Here is an 18,180-nt window from a genome sequence, read left to right on the forward strand (position 1 = left end):
ATTTTGTTAACCACGTCGGGGAACTTCAACTAGTACAACCCCAGATAGCTTGGTGGAATTTTATAAGAAAGAGATTTCTAATTGATCCTAACACGTTTTAAATTTGGTGGATATGCAAGCCATAAACATTTTGAAAATGTAAATGACCTAATGATCCAAAAATTTCAAGGAGTAAAAAAATTAAAATTTTCAAGTTAACGTGCGGTGGGATATTTACCAAAGCCAAACAACCCACTTTTTGCCTATTTTACAAAAAGCAGACGTAAAAAATCACAGATACTTTTTGGAATTATCTCTCTCAGCATTTGCGCATTTCCATTTTCGATGTTCAATTTTTTTTTCAAACTTGAGTTTTTCTCTCTCCCAGTTTCTCGTACACAAAAAGATAAGGCAAATATAGATCACAACCAAATGAATATTTTAGAGTTTATGTATGCAAAAGAATTTGAAAAATATAATAAATGTGAGTGAAGAAAATTATTTTCACGCACAAAAAATGAACACCAAAGTCTTGTTATCCACGATGGGGAAATTCCACTTGTACAACCCCAGATAGCTTGGAGAAATTTTATAAGAATGAGATTGCTAATTGATCCTAACATGTTTTAAATGTGGTGGATACATGCCAGAAACATGTTGAAGATGCAAATGACCTAATGATCCAAAAATTTTAAAGGAGTAGAAAAAATTAAAATTTTCAAGTTAACGTGCAATGGAATATTTACCAGAGCCGAACAACCCACTTTTTGCCTATTTTAAAAAAAGCAGACGAAAAAAATCATATATACCTTTTGGAATTATCTCTCTCAGCATTTATGCATTTCCATTTTCTATGTTCAATTTTTTTTTTCAAACTTGAGTTTTTCATTCTCCCTATTTTCTCGTAAACAAAAAGATAAGGCAAATATAGATCACAACAAAATGAAAATTTTATAGTTTATGTATGCAAAAGATTTTGAAAACTATAATAAATTTGAGTGAAGAAAATTATTTTCACGCACAAAAAATGAACACCAAAGTTTTATTTTCCACGTTGGGGAAATTCCACTTGTTCAACCCCAAATAGCTTGGTGGAATTATATAAGAAAGATATTTCTAATTGATCCAAAAATGTTTTATATGTTGTGGATATAAATGCCAGAAACATGTTGAAGATGCAAATGACCTAATGATCCAAAAAATTCAAGGAGTAGAAAAAATTACAATTCTCATGTTAACATGCGGTGGGATATTTACTGGAGCCAAACAACCCACTTTTTGCCTATTTTACAAAAAGTGGACATAAAAAATCACAGATAAGTTTTGGAATTATCTCTCTCAGCATTTGTGCATTTCCATTTTGGAAGTTCAATTTTTTTTTTTCCAACTTGAGTATTTTACTCTCCCAGTTTTCTTGTAAACTAAAAGTTAAGGCAAATATAGATCACAAAAAAATGAAAATTTTAGAGTTTAAGTTTGCAAAAGAATTTGAAAACTATAATAAATGTGAGTGAAGAAAATTATTTTCGCGCACTAAAAACGAACACCAAAGTTTTGTTATCCACGTTGGGTAAATTCCACTAGTACAAACCCTGATTGCTTCGTGGAAATTTAAAAGAAAGTGATTTTTAATTGTTCCTTACATGTTTTAAATGTGGTGGATATGTGTGCCAGAAACAAGTTGAATATGCAAAAGACCTAATGATCCAAAAATTTCAAGGAGTATAAAAAATTAAAATTCTCAAGTTAACGTGCGCTACGATATTTACCGGAGCCAAACAACCCACTATCTGCCTATTTTACAAACAGCGGACCTAAAAAATCACAGATACTTTTCGGAATTATCTCCCTCAGCATTTGTGCATTTCCATTTTGGATGTTCAATTTTTTTTTCAAACTTGAGTTTTTCTCTCTCCCAGTTTTCTCGTAAACAAAAAGATAAGGCAAATATAGATCACAACAAAATGAAAATTTTAATGGTTATGTATGCAAAAGAATTTGAAAACTATAATAAATGTGAGTGAAGAAAATTATTTTCACACACTAAAAAAGAACACAAAAGTTTTGTTATCCGCGTAGGAGAAATTCCACTAGCGCAAACCCAGATAGCTTGGTGGAATTTTATAAGAAAGTGATTTCTAATTGATCCTAACATGTTTTAAATGTGGTGGATATGCATGCCAGAAACATGTTGAAGATGCAAATGACCTAATGATCCAAAAATTTCGAGGAGTAGAAAAAATTAAAATTCTGAAATTAACGTGCGGTGGGATGTTTACCAGAGCCAAACAACCCACTTTTTGCCTATTTTACAGAAAGCGGACCTAAAAAATCACAGTTACTTTTTGGAATTATCTCTCTCAGTATTTGTGCATTTCCATTTTGGATGCTCAATTTTTTTTTCAAACTTGAATTTTGCACTCTCCCAGTTTACTCGTAAACAAAAAGATAAGGCAAATATAGATCACAAAAAAATGAAAATTATAGAGTTTATGTCTGCAAAAGAAATTGAATACTTTAATAAATGTGAGTGAAGAAAATTATTTTCACGCACTAAAAATGAACACAAAAGTTTTGTTATCCACGTTGGGGAAATTCAACTAGTTCAACCCCAGATAGAATGGTAAATTTTTATAAGAAAGAAATTTCTAATTGATCCTAACATGTTTTAAATTGGGTGAATATGCATGCAAGAAACATGTTGAAGATGCAAATGACCTAATGATCCAAAAATTTCGAGTACAAAAAATTAAAATTCTCAACTTAACTGCCGGTGGGATATTTACCAGAGCCAAACAAACCCACTTTTTGCCTATTTTACAAAAAGCAGACCTAAAAATTCATAGATACTTTTCAGAATTATCTCTCTCAACATTTGCGCATTTCCATTTTGGATGATCAATTTTTTTTTCAAAGTTGAGTTTTGCACTTTCCCGATTTTCTCGTAAACAAAAAGATAAGGCAAATATAGATCACAACAAAATGAAAATTTTAGAGTTTATGTATACAAAACAATTTGAAAACTATAATAACTGTGAGTGAGGAAAATTATTTTCACGCACTAAAAATGAACACAAAAGTATTATTATCCACGTTGGGAAAATTCCACTAGTACAACCCCAGATAGCTCTGAGGAATTTTATAAGAAAGAGATTTCTAATTGATCCTAACATGTTTTAAATGTGGTGGATACATGCCAGAAACATGTTGAAGATGCAAATGACCTAATGATCCAAAAACTTCAAGGAGTAGAAAAAATTAAAATTCTCAAGTTAACGTGCGGTGAGATATTTACCAGAGCCAAACAACCCACTTTTTGCCTATTTTAGAAAAAGCGGACTTACAAAATCGCAATTACTTTTTGGAATTATCTCCCTCTGCATTTGTGCTTTTCCATTTTGGATGTTCAATATTTTTTTTTCAAACTTGAGTTTTTCACTCTCCCAGTTTTCTCATGAACAAAAAGATAAGGAAAATATACACCACAAGAAAATGAAAATTTTGGAGTTTATGTATGCAAAAGATTTTGAAAACTATAACTGATGTGAGTAAAGAAAAAAATTTTCATGCACTAAAAATGAACACCAAAGTTTTATTATCTACGTTGGGGAAATTACACTTGTACAACACCAGATACCTTCGTGAAATTTTATAAGAAAGAGATTTCTAATTTATCCTAACATATTTTAAATGTGGTGGATATGCATGAAAGAGATATGTTGAAGATGCAAATGACCTAATGATCCAAAATTTTCAAGGAGTAGAAAAAATTATAATTCTCAAGTTAATGTGCGGTTGGATATTTACCTGAGCCAAACAACCCACTTTTTGCCTATTTTACACAAGGTGGACCTTAAAAATCATATATACTTTTTGGAATTATCTCTCTCAGCATTTGTGCATTTCCATTTTGGATGTTCAATTTTTTTTTTCAAACTTGAGTTTTTCACTCTCCCAGTTTTCTCATAAACAAAAAGATAAGGCAAATATAGTTCACAACAAAATGAAAATTTTAGAGTTTATATATGCAAAAGAATTTGAAAACCATAATAAATGAGAGTGAAGAAAATTATTTTCACGCACTAAAAATGAACACCAAAGTTTTGTTATCCACGTCGGGGAAATCCCTATAGTACAACCCCGGATAGCTTGATGGATTTTTATAAGAAAGAGATTTCTAATTGATCCTAACATGTTTTAAATGTGGGTGGATATGCATGCCAGAAACATGTTGAAGATGCAAATGACCATTTGATCCAAAAATTTCAAGGAGAAGAAAAAATAAAAATTCTCAATTAAACGTGTGGTGGGATATTTACCTGAGCCAAACAACCCAATTTTTGCCTAATTCACAAAAAGCGGACATAAAAAATCACTAATACTTTTTGGAATTATCTCTCTCAGCATTTGTGCATTTCCATTTTGGATGTTCACTTTTTTTTCAAACTTGAGTTTTTTACTCTCCCAGCTTTCTCGTAAACAAAAAGATAAGGGAAATATAGATCACAACAAAATAAAAATTTTATAGTTGATGTATGCAAAAGAATTTGAAAACTATAATAAATGTGAGTGAAGAAAATTATTTTCACGCACTAAAAATGAACACGAAAGTTTTGTTATCCACGTTGGGGAAATTCCACTTGTACAACACCAGATAGCTTCGTGGAATTTTATAAGAAATAGATTTTTAATTTATCCTAGCATGGTTTAAATTTGGTGGATATGCATGCAAGAAACATGTTGAAGATGCAAATCACCTAATGATCCAAAAATTTCGCGGAGAAGAAAAAATTACAATTCTGAAGTTAACGTGCGGTGGGATATTTACCAGAGCCAAACTACCCACTTTTTTCCTATTTTACACAAAGCGGACCTAAAGAATCATAGATACTTTTTGGAATTATCTCTCTCAACATTTGTGCCTTTCCATTTTCGATGTTCAATTTTTTTTTCAAACTTGAGTTTTTCAGTCTCCCAGTTTTCTCGTAAACAAAAAGATACGGAAAATATAGATCACATCAAAATAAAAATTTTAGAGTTTAAGTATGCAAAAGAATTGGAAAACATTAATAATTGTGAGTGTAGAAAATTATTTTTACGCACTAAAAATGAACACCAAAGTTTTGTTCTCGACGTAGGGGAAATTCCACTATTACAACCCCAGATAGCTTGGTGGAATTTTATAAGAAAGAGATTTCTAATTGATCCTAACATGTTTTTAATGTGGTTGATATGCATGCCAGAAACATATTGAAGATGCAAATGACCTAATGATCCAAAAATTTCAAGGAGTAGAAAAAATTAAAATTCTCAAGTTAACGTGCGGTGGAATATTTATCATAACATAACAACCCACTTGTTGCCTATTATACAAAAAGCGGACCTAAAAAATCAAATAAACCTTTTTGGAATTATCTCTCTCAGCATTTGTTTATTTCCATTTTGGAAGTTCACTTTTTTTTTTTTGAAACTTGAGTTTTTCACTCTCCCAGCTATCTCGTAAACAAAAAGATAAGGCAAATATCGATCACAACAAAATGCAAATTTTAGAGTTTATATATGCAAAATAATTTGAAAACCATAATAAATTAGAGTGAATAAAATGATTTTCACGCACTAAAAATGAATACCAAAGTTTTGTTATCTACGTTGGGGAAATCCCTATAGTACAACCCCAGATAGCTTGATGGATTTTTATAAGAAAGAAATTTCTAATTGATCCTAACATGTTTTAAATGTGGTGGATATGCATGCCAGAAACATGTTGAAGATGCAAATGACCTATCGATCCAAAAATTTCAAGGAGTAGAAAAAATTAAAATTCTAAAGTAAACGTGTGGTGGGATATTTACCAGAACCAAACAACCCACTTTTTGCCTATTTTACCAAAAGCGGACCTAAAAAATCATAGATACTTTTTGGAATTATCTCTCTCAGCATTTGTGCATTTACAATTTGGATGTTAAATTTTTTTTTTTCAAACTGGAGTTTTTCACTCTTCCAGTTTTCTTGTAAACAAAAAGATTAGACAAATCTAGCTCACAACAAAATGAAAATTTTAGAGTTTATGTGTGCAAAAGAATTTGAAAACTATAATAAATGTGAGTGAAGAAAATTATTTTCACGCACTAAAAATGAACACCAAAGTTTTGTTATCCACGTTGGCGAAATTCCACTAATACAACCCCAGATTGCTTGGTGGAATTTTATAAGAAAGAGAATTCTTATTGATCCTAAAATTTTTTAAATGTGGTGGATATGCATGCCAGAAACATGTTGAAGATCCAAAAGATCCAAAAATTTGAAGGAGTAGAAAAAATTAAAATTCTCAAGTTGACGTGCGGTGGGATATTTACCAAAGCCAAACAACCCAGTTTTTGCCTATTTTACAAAATGCAGACATAAAAAATCACAGATACTTTTTGGAATTATCTCTCTCTGCATTTGTGCATTTTCCATTATGGATTTTCAATTGCTTTTTTCAAACTTGAGTTTTTCACTCTCCCATATTTCTTGTAAACAAAAAGATAAGGCAAGTATAGATTACAACAAAATGAAAATTTTAGAGTATATGTATGCAAAAGAATTTGAAAACTATAATTAATGTGAGTGAAGAAAATTATTTTCAACCACTAAAAATGACCACCAAAGTTTTTTTATTCACGTTGGGGAAATTTCACTAGTACAACCCCAGATTGCTTGGTGGAATTTTATAAGAAAGAGATTTCTAATTGATCCTAACATGTTTTTATTGTGGTGGATATGCATGCATGAAACATGTTGAAGATGCAAATGACCTAATGATCAAAAAATTTCAAGGAGTAGAAAAAATTAAAATTCTCAAGTTAACGTGTGATGGGATATTTACCAGAGCCAAACAACCCGCTTTTTACCTATTTTACAAAAAGCAGACCTAAAAAATCACAAAAACGTTTTTGGAATTATCTCTCTCAGTATTTGTGCATTTCCATTTTGGAAGTTCCTTTTTTTTTTTAAACTAGAGTTTGTCATTGTCCCAGCATTCTCGTAAACAAAAAATAAGGCAAATATCGATCACAACAAAATGAAAATTTTAGAGTTTATGTCCGCAAAAGAATTTGAAAACTATAATAAATGTGAGTGAAGAAAATTATTTTCATGTGATAAAAATGAACACCAAAGTTTTGTTATCCACATTGGGGAAATTCAAGTAGTACAACCCTAGATAGCTTGGTGGAATTTTATAAGAAAGAAATTTCTAATTGATCCTAACAAGTTTTAAATTGGGTGGATATGCATGCCAGAAACATGTTGAAGATGCAAATGACCTAATGATCAAAAATTCTCAAGGAGGTGAAAAAATTAAAATTCTCAAGTTAACGTGTGGTGGGATATTTACTAGAGCCAAAAAACCCACTTTTTGCCTATTTTACAAAAAGCGGACCTAAAAAATCACAGATACTTTTTGGAATTATCTCTCTCAGCATTTGCGCATTTCCATTTTGGATGTTCAATTTTTTTTTTCAAACTTGAGTTTTTCACTCTCCCAGTTTTCTCGTAAACAAAAAGATAAGGCAAATATAGATCACAACAAATTGAAAATTTTAGATTTTATGTGTACAAAAGAATTTAAAAACTATAATAAATGTGAGGGAAGAAAATTACTTCCATGCACTAAAAATGAACACCAAAGTTTTGTTATCCACGTTGGGCAAATTTCACTAGTACAACCCCTGATAGCTTGGAGGAATTTAATAAGAAAGAGATTTCTAATTGATCCTAACATGTTTTAAATGAGGTGGGTACATGCCAGAAACATGTTGAAGATGCAAATGACCGAATGAACCAAAAATTTCGAGTAGAAAAAATTAAAATTCTCAAGTTAACATGCTGTGGGATATTTACCAGAGCCTAACAACCCACTTTTGCCAATTTTACAAAAAGCGGACATAAAAAATCACAGATACTTTATGGAATTATCTCTCTCAGCATTTGTGTTTTTCCATTTTTGATACTCAATATTTTTTTTCAAACTTGAGTTTTGCTCTCTCCCAGTTTTCTTGTAAACAAAAAGATAAGGCAAATATAAGTCAGGCCAAAATGGAAATTTTGTAGTTTATGTATGCAAAAGATTTTGAAAACTATAATAAATGTGAGTGAAGAAAATTATTTTGACGCACTAAAAATGAACACCATTGTTTTATTATCCACGTTGGGGAAATTCCACTTGTACAACCCCAAATTGCTTGGTGGATTTTTATAAGAAACAAATTTCTAATTTATCCTAACATGTTTTAAATGTGGTGCATATGCATACCAGAAACATGTTGAAGATGCAAATGACCTATTGATCCAAAAATTTCAAGGAGTAGAAAAAATTGCAATTCTCAAGTTAACGTGCGGTGGGATATTTACCAGAGCCAAACAACCCACTTTTTGCCTATTTTACACAAGGCAGACCTAAAAAATCATAGATACTTTTTGGAATTATCTCTCTCAGCATTTGTGCATTTCCATTTTCGATGTTCATTTTTTTTTTTTCAAACTTGAGTTTTTCGCTCTCCTAGTTTTCTCATAAGGAAAATATAGATCATAACAAAATGAAAATTTTAGACTTTTTGTATGCAAAATAAATTGAAAACTATAATAATTGTGAGTATAGAAAATTATTTTTCAGAACTAAAAATGAACACCAAAGTTTTGTTATCCATGTTGAGGAAATTGCACTAGTACAAACCAGATTGCTTGGTGGAATTTTATAAGAAAGAGAATTCTAATTGATCCTAACATGCCAGAAACATGTTGAAGATGCAAATGACCTAATGATCCAAAAATTTCAAGGAGTAGAAAAAATTAAAATTCTCAAGTTAATGTGTGGTGGGATATTTGCCAGAGCCAAACAACCCACTTTTTGCCTATTTTACAAAAAGCGGACCTAAAAATCATAGAAACTTTTTTGGAATTATCTCTCTCTTTATTTTACATTTCCATTTATGATGTTCACTTTTTTTTTTTAAACTTGAATTTTTCACTCTCCCAGCTTTCTTGTAAACAAAAAATAAGGAAAATATCGATCACAACAAAATGAATATTTTTGAGTTTATGTATGCGAAAGAATTTGAAAACTATAATAAATGTAAGTGAAGAAAATTATTTTCACGCACTAAAAATGAACACCAAAATTTTGTTATCCACGTCTGGGAAATTCAAGTAGTACAACCCTAGATAGCTTGGTGGAATTTTATAAGAAAGAAATTTCTAATTGATTCTAACATGTTTCAAATTTGGTAGATATGCATGCCATAAACATGTTGAAGATGCAAATGACCTAATGATCGAAAAATTTCAAGGAGTAGAAAAAATTAAAATTCTCAAGTTAACATGCGGTGGGATATTTACTAGAGCCAAACAACCCACTTTTTGCCTATTTTAAAAAAAGCAGACCTAAAAACTCATAGATACTTTTTGGAATTATCTCTCTCAGCATTTGCGCAATTCCATTTTGGATGTTCAATATTTTTTTTTTCAAACTTGAGTTTTTCTCTCTCCTGATTTTCTCGTAAACAAAAAGATAAGGCTAATATAAGTCACAAAAAAATGAAAATTTTGTAGTTTATGTATGCAAAAGTTTTTAAAACGACAATAAATGTGAGTGAAGAAAATTATTTTCATGCACTAAAAATGATCACCAAAGTTTTATTATCCACGTTAGGGAAATTCCACTTGTACAACCCCGGATTGCATGGTGGAATTTTATAAGAAGGAGATTTCTAATTTAACCTAACATATTTTAAATGTGGTGGATATGCATGCTAGAAACATGTTGAAGATTCAAATGACCTATTTATCATAATATTTTAAATAGTAGAAAAAATTAAAATTCTCAAGTAAACGTGTTGTGGGATATTTACCAGAACCAAACAACCCACTCTTTACCTATTTTACAAAAAACAGACCTAAAAAATCACATATACTTTTTGGAATTATCTCTCTCTGCATTTGTACAATTCCATTTTGGATGTTCACCTTTTTTTTTTCAAACCTGAGTTTTTCACTCTCCCAGTTTTCTCTTAAACAAAAAGAAAAGGCAACTATAGATCACAACAAAATAAAAATTTTAGAATTTATGTATGCAAAAGAATTTGAAAACTATAATAAATGTGAGTGAAGAAAATTATTTTACGCACTAAAAATGAACCCAAAAGTTTTGTTATCCACATTGGGGAAATTCCACTTGTACAACCCCAGATAGCTTCGTGGAATTTTATAAGAAAGATATTTCTAATTTATCCTAACATGGTTTAAATGTGGTGGATATGCATGCGAGAAACATGTTGAAGATGCAAATGACCTAATGATCCAAAATTTTCAAGGGGAAGAAAAAATTACAATTCTCAAGTTAACGTGCGGTGGGATATTGACCATAGACAAACAACCCACTTTTTGCCTATTTTACACAAGACGGACCTAAGGAATCATAGATACATTTTGGAATTATCTCTCTCAGCATTTATGCATTTCCATTTTGGATGTTCAATTTTTTTTTTCAAACGTGAGTTTTTCACTATCCCAGTTTTCTCGTAAAAAAAAAAGATAAGGCAAATATAGATCACAACAAGATGAAAATTTTAGAGTTTATGTATACAAAAGAATTTAAAAACTATAATAAGTGTGAGTGAAGAAAATTATTTTCACGCACTAAAAATGAACAACAAAGTTATGTTATCCACGTTGTGGAAATCCCAATAGTACAACACAAGATAGCTTGGTGGATTTTTATAAGAAAGAGATTTCTAATTGATCCTAACTTGTTTTAAATGTGCTGGATATGCATAGAAGAAACATGTTGAAGATGCAAATGACCAATTGATCCAAAAATTTCAAGGAGTAGAAAAAATTAAAATTCTCAAGTAAACGTGTGGTTGGATATTTACCACAACCAAACAACCCACTTTTTGCCTATTTTACAAAAAGTGGACCTAAAAAATCATAGATACTTTTTGGAATTATCTCTCTCAGCATTAGTGCATTTCCATTTTGGATGTTCACTTTTTTTTTCAAACTTGAGTTTTTCACTCTCCTAGTTTTCTCGTAAACAAAAAGATAAGGCAAATATAGATCACAACAATATGAAAATTTTAGAATTTATGTATGCAAAAGAATTTTAAAACTGTAATCAATGTGAGTGAAGAAAATTATTTTCATGCACTAAAAATGAACACCAAAGTTTTGTTATCCACGTTGGGGAAATTCAACTAGTACAACCCTAGATAGCTTGGTGGAATTTTATAAGAAAGAAATTTCTAATTGACCCTAACATGTTTTAAAGTTGGTGGATATGCATATGAGAAACAAGTTGAAGATGCAAATGACCTAATGATCCAAAAATTTCAAGTAGTTGAAAAAATTAAAATTCTAATATAAACGTGTGGTGGGAAATTTACCAACACCAAACAACCCACTTTTTTCCTATTTTACATAAACCAGACCTAAAAAATCACAGATACTTTTTGGAATTATCTCTCTCAGCATTTGTGCATTTCCAATTTGGATGTTAAATTTTTTTTTTCAAACTGGAGTTTTTCACTCTTCCAGTTTTCTCGTAAACAAAAAGATTAGGCAAATATAGATCACAACAAAATGAAAATTTTAGAGTTTATGTATGCAAAAGAATTTGAAAACTATAATTAATGTTAGTGAAGAAAATTATTTTCACGCACTAAAAATGAACACCAAAGTTTTGTTATCCACGTTGGGAAAATTCCACTAATACAACCCCAGATTGCTTGGTGGATTTTTATAAGAAAGAGATTTCTTATTGATCCTAAAATTTTTCAAATGTGGTGGATATGCATAAAATTTCAAGGAGTAGAAAAAATTAAAATTCTCAAGTTGACGTGTGGTGGGATATTTACCAAAGTCAAACAACCCAGTTTTTTCCTATTTTACAAAAAGCGGACATAAAAAATCACAGATAATTTTTGGAATTATCTCTCTCTGCATTTGTGCATTTCCATTATGGATGTTCAATTGGTATTTTCAAACTTGAGTTTTTCACTCTCCCGTTTTCTCGTAAACAATAAGATAAGGCAAATATAGATTACAACAAAATGAAAATTTTAGATTTTATGTATGCAAAAGAATTTTAAACCTATAATTAATGTGAGTGAAAAAAATTATTTTCATGCACTAAAAATGAACACCAAAGTTTTGTTATCCACATTGGGGAAATTCCACTAGTACAACCAGAGATTGCTTGGTGGAATTTTATAAGGAAGAGATTTCTAATTGATCCTAACATGTTTTTAATGTGGTGGATATGCATGCCAGAAACATGTTGAAGATGCAAATGACCTAATGATCAAAAAATTTCAAGGAGTAGAAAAAATAAAAATTCTCAAGTTAACGTGTGGTGGGATATTTACCAGAGCCAAACAACCCGCTTTTTGCCTATTTTACAAAAAGCAGACCTAAAAAAAAACAAAAACGTTTTTTGGAATTATCTCTCTCAGCATTTGTGCATTTCCATTTTGGATGTTCCTCTTTTTTTTTTAAACTTGAGTTTTTCACTGTCCCAGCTTTCTCGTAAACAAAAAATAAGGCAAATATCGATCACAACAAAATGAAAATTTTAGAGTTTATGTACGCAAAAGAATTTGAAAACTATAATAAATGTGAGTGAAGAAAATTATTTTCATGCGATAAAAATGAACACCAAAGTTTTGTTATCTACGTTGGGGAAATTTAAGTAGTACAACCCAAGATAGCTTGGTGGAATTTTATAAGAAAGAAAATTCTAATTGATCCTAACACGTTTTAAAGAGGGTGGATATGCATGCCAGAAACATGTTGAAGATACAAATGACCTAATGATCAAAAAATTTCAAGGAGTAGAAAAAATTAAAATTCTCAAGTTAACGTGTGGTGGGATATTTACTAGAACCAAACAACCCACTTTTTGACTATTTTACAAAAAGCGGACCAAAAAAATCATAGATACTTTTTGGAATTATCTCTCTCAACAGTTGCGTATTTCCATTTTGGATGTTTAATTTTTTGTTTTCAAACTTGAGTTTTTCACTCTCCCAGTTTTCTCGTAAACAAAAAGATAAGGCAAATATAGATCACAACAAATTGAAAATTTTAGAGTTTATGTAAAAAAAAGAATTTAAAAACTATAATAAATGTGTGTGAAGAAAATTATTTTTACGCACTAAAAATGAACACCAAAGTTTTGTTATCCACATTGGGGAAATTTCACTAGTACAACCCCTGATAGCTTGGACGAATTTAATAAGAAAGAGATTTCTAATTGATCCTAACATGTTTTAATTGAGGTGGATACATGCCATAAAAATGTTGAAGATGCAAATGATCCAAAAATTACAAGGAGTAGCAAAAATTAAAATTCTCAAGTTATCGTGTGGTGGGATATTTACCAGAGCCTAACAACCCACTTTTTTCCAATTTTACAAAAAGCGGACATAAAAAATACAGATACTTTATGGAATTATCTCTCTCAGCATTTGTGCTTTTCCATTTTGGATGTTCAATATTTTTTTTCAAACTTGACTTTTCTCTCTCCCAGTTTTCTCGTAAACAAAAAGATAAGGCAAATATAAGTCACAACAAAATGAAAATTTTGTAGTTTATGTATGCAAAGATTTTGAAAACTATAATAAATGTGAGTGAAGAAAATTATTTTCACGCACTAAAAATGAACAGCAATGTTTTATTATCCACGTTGGGGAAATTCCACTTGTAGAACCCCAAATAGCTTGGTGGAATTTCATAAGAAACAAATTTCTAATTTATCCTAACATGTTTTAAATGTAGTGGATATGCATACCAAAAACATCTTGCAGATGCAAATGACCTATTGATCTAAAAATTTCAAGGAGTAGAAAAAATTACAATTCTCAAGTTAACGTGCGGTGGGATATTTACCAGATCCAAACAACCCACTTTTTGCCTATTTTACACAAGGCGGACCTAAAAAATCATAGATACTTTTTGGAATTATCTCTATCAGTATTTGTGCATTTCCATTTTGGATGTTCAATTTTTTTTTTCAAACGTGAATTTTTCACTCTCCCATTTTTCTCATACATAAAAAGATAAGGCAAATATAGCTCACAACAAAATGAAAATTTTTGAGTTTATGTATGCTAAGGAATTTGAAAACTATAATAAATGTGAGTGAAGAAAATTATTTTCACGCACTAAAAATGAACACCAAAGTTATGTTATCCACGTTGGGGAAATCCCAATAGTACAACACAAGATAGCTTGGTGGATTTTTATAAGAAAGAGATTTCTAATTGATCCCAACATGTTTTAAATGTGGTAGATATGCATGCCAGAAATATGTTGAAGATGCAAATGTCCTATTGATCCAAAAATTTCAGGGAGTAGAAAAAATTAAACTTCTCAAGTAAACGTGTGGTGGGATATTTACCAGAACCAAACAACCCACTTTTTGCCTATTTTAAAAAAAGCGGACCTAAAAAATCATAAATACTTTTTGGAATTATCTCTCTCAACATTTGGGCATTTCCATTTTGGATGTTCACTTTTTTTTTTCAAACTTGAGTTTTTCACTCTCCCTGTTTTCTCGTAAACAAAAAGATAAGGCAAATATAGATCACAACAAAATGAAAATTTTAGAATTTATGTCTGCAAAAGAATTTGAAAACTATAATAAATGTGAGTGAAGAAAATTATTTTCATGCACTAAAAATGAACCCCAAAGTTTTGTTATCCACGTTGGGGAAATTCCACTTATACAACCCCAGATAGCTTCATGGAATTTTATAAGAAAGATATTTCTAATTTATCCTAACATGGTTTAAATGTGGTGGATATGCAAGCAAGAAACATGTTGAAGATGCAAATGACCTAATGATCCAAAAATTTCAAGGAGAAGAGAAAATTACAATTCTCAAGTTAACGTGCGGTGGGATATTTACCAGAGCCAAACAACCCACTATTTGCCTATTTTACACAAGGCGGACCTAGGGAATCATAAATAATTTTTGGAATTATCTCTCTCAACATTTGTGCATTTCCATTTTCGATGTTCAATTTTATTTTTCAAATTGAGTTTTTCACTGTCCTAGTTTTCTCGTAAAAAAAGATAAGGAAAATATAGATCACAACAAAATGAAAATTTTAGAGTTTTTGTATGCAAAATAATTTGAAAACTATAATCATTTTGGGTGTAGAAAAATATTTTTACGCACTAAAAATGAACACCAAAGTTTTGTTATCCACGTTGGGGAAATTGCACTAGTACAACCCCAGATAGCTTGGTGGAATTCTATAAGAAAGAGATTTCTAATTTATCCTAACATGCCAAAAACATGTTGAGGATGCAAATGACCTAATGATCCAAAAATTTCAAAGAGTAGAAAAAATTAAAATTCTCAAGTTAACGTGCGGTGGGATATTTGCCAGAGCCAAACAACCCACTTTTTGCCTATTTTACAAAAAGCGGACCTAAAAATCAGAGAAAGTTTTTTGGAATTATCTCTCTCAGCATTTTCATTTCTATTTATGATGTTCACTTTTTTTTAAAAAAAATTGAAATTTTCACTCTCCCAGCTTTCTCGTAAACAAAAAATAAGGCAAATATTGATCACAACAAAATGAAAATTTTAGAGTTTATGTATGCAAAAGAATTTGAAAACTATAATAAATATAAGCGAATAAAATTATTTTCACGCACTAAAAATGAATACCAAAGTTTTGTTATCCACGTCTAGGAAATTCAAGTAGTACAACCCTAGATAGCTTGGTGGAATTTTATAAGAAAGAAATTTCTAATTGATTCTAACATGTTTTAAATTTGGCAGATATGCATGCTAGAAACATGTTAAAGATGCAAATGACCTAATGATCCAAAAATTTCAAGGAGTAGAAAAAATTAAAATTCTCAAGTTAACGTGCGGTTGGATATTTACTAGAGCCAAACAACCCATGCCTATTTTACAAAAACCAGACCTAAAAAATCATAGACACATTTTGGAATTATCTCTCTCTACATTTGCGCAATTCCATTTTGGATGTTCAATTTTTTTTTTCAGACTTTAGATTTTCACTCTCTCAGTTTTCTCGTAAAAAAAAAGATAAGGCAAATATAGATCATAAAAAAATGAAAATTTCAGAGTTTAGGTATACAAAAGAATTTAAAAAATATAATAAATGTGAGTGAAGAAAATTATTTTCACGTACTAAAAATGAACACCAAAGTTTTGTTATCCACGTTGGGGAAATTCCACTAGCACAACCCCTGATAGCTTGGAGGAATTTAATAAGAAAGAGATTTCTAATTGATCCTAACATGATTTAAATGTGGTGGATATGTATTCCAGAAACATGTTGAAGATGCGAATGACCTATTGATCCAAAAATTTCAAGGAGTAGAAAAAATTAAAATTCTCAAGTAAACGTGTGGTGGGATATTTACCAAAACCAAACAACCCACTTTTTGCCTATTTTACAAAAAGCGGACCTAAAAAATCATAGATACTTTTTGGAATGATCTCTCTTAGCATTTTTCATCATTTGTGCATTTCCATTTTGGATGTTCATTTTTTTTTTTCAAACTTGGGTTTTTCTCTCTCCCAATTTTCTCGTGAACAAAAAGATAAGGCAAATATAGAACACAACAAAATGAAAATTTTAGAATTGATGTATTCAAAAGAATTTGAAAACTATAATAAATGTGAGTGAAGAAAATTATTTTCACGCACTAAAATTGAACCCCAAAGTTTTGTTATCCACGTTGGGGAAATTCCACTTGTACAACCCCAGATAGCTTGGTGGAATTTTATAAGAAAGAGATTTCTAATTAATCCTAACATGTTTAAAATGTGGTGGATATGCATTCCAGAAACATGTTGAAGATGCAAATGACCTATTGATCCAAAAATTTCAAGGAGTAGAAAAAATTAAAATTCTCAAGTAAACGTGTGGTGGGATATTTACCAAAACCAAACAACCCACTTTTTGCCTATTTTACAAAAAACGGACCTAAAAAATCACAGATACTTTTTGGATTTATCTCTCTTAGCATTTGTCATCATTTGTGCATTTCCATTTTGGATGTTCATTTTTTTTTTTTCAAACTTGGGTTTTTCTCTCTCCCAATTTTCTCGTGAACAAAACGATAAGGCAAATATAGAACACAACAAAATGAAAATTTTAGAATTGATGTATTCAAATTAATTTGAAAACTATAATAAATGTGAGTGAAGAAAATTATTTTCACGCACTAAAATTGAACCCCAAAGTTTTGTTATCCACGTTGGGGAAATTCCACTTGTACAACCCCAGATAGCTTGGTGGAATTTTATAAGAAAGATATTTTTAATTTATCCTAACATTGTTTAAATGTGGTGGATATGCATGCAAGAAACATGTTGAAGATGCAAATGACTTAATGATCCAAAAATTTCAAGGAGAAGAAAAAATTACATTTCTCAAGTTAACGTGCGGTGGGATATTTACGAGAGCCAAACAACCCACTTTTTGCGTATTTTACACAAGGCGGACCTAAGGAATCATAGATACTTTTTGGAATTATCTCTCATAGCATTTGTGCATTTCCATTTTTCGATGTTCAATTTTTTTTTCAAACTTGAGTTTTTCATTCTCCCAGTTTTCTCGTAAACAAAAAGATAAGGAAAATATAGATCACAAAAAAATGAAAATGTTAGAGTTTATGGATGCAAAAGAATTTGAAAACTATAATAATTGTCAGTGTAGAAAATTATTTTTATGCACTAAAAATGAACACCAAAGTTTTGTTATCCACATTGGGGAAATTCCACTACTACAACCCCAGATAGCTTGGTGGAATTTTATAAGAAAGAGATTTCTAATTGATCGTAACATGTATTTAATATGGTGGATATGCATGCCAGAAACATGTTGAAGATGCAAATGACCTAATGATCCAAATATTTCATGGAGTAGAAAAAATTAAAATTCTCCAGTTAGCGTGCAGTGGGATATTTACTAGAGACAAACAACCCACTTTTTGCCTATTTTACAAAAAGCGGACCTAAAAAATCACAGACACTTATTGGAATTATCTCTCTCAGCATTTGCGCATTTCCCTTTTGGATGTTCAATTTTTTTTTTCAAACTTTAGTTTTTCACTCTCTCAGTTTTCTCGTAAAAAAAAAAGATTATTTTCACACACTAAAAATGAACACC

This window comes from Aristolochia californica, unplaced genomic scaffold (assembly GCF_029961685.1).
Source record: "Aristolochia californica isolate CCGP_79_NKW_82.1479 unplaced genomic scaffold, dmAriCali1.0.hap1 SCAF_14, whole genome shotgun sequence".
NCBI lineage: Eukaryota > Viridiplantae > Streptophyta > Magnoliopsida > Piperales > Aristolochiaceae > Aristolochia > Aristolochia californica.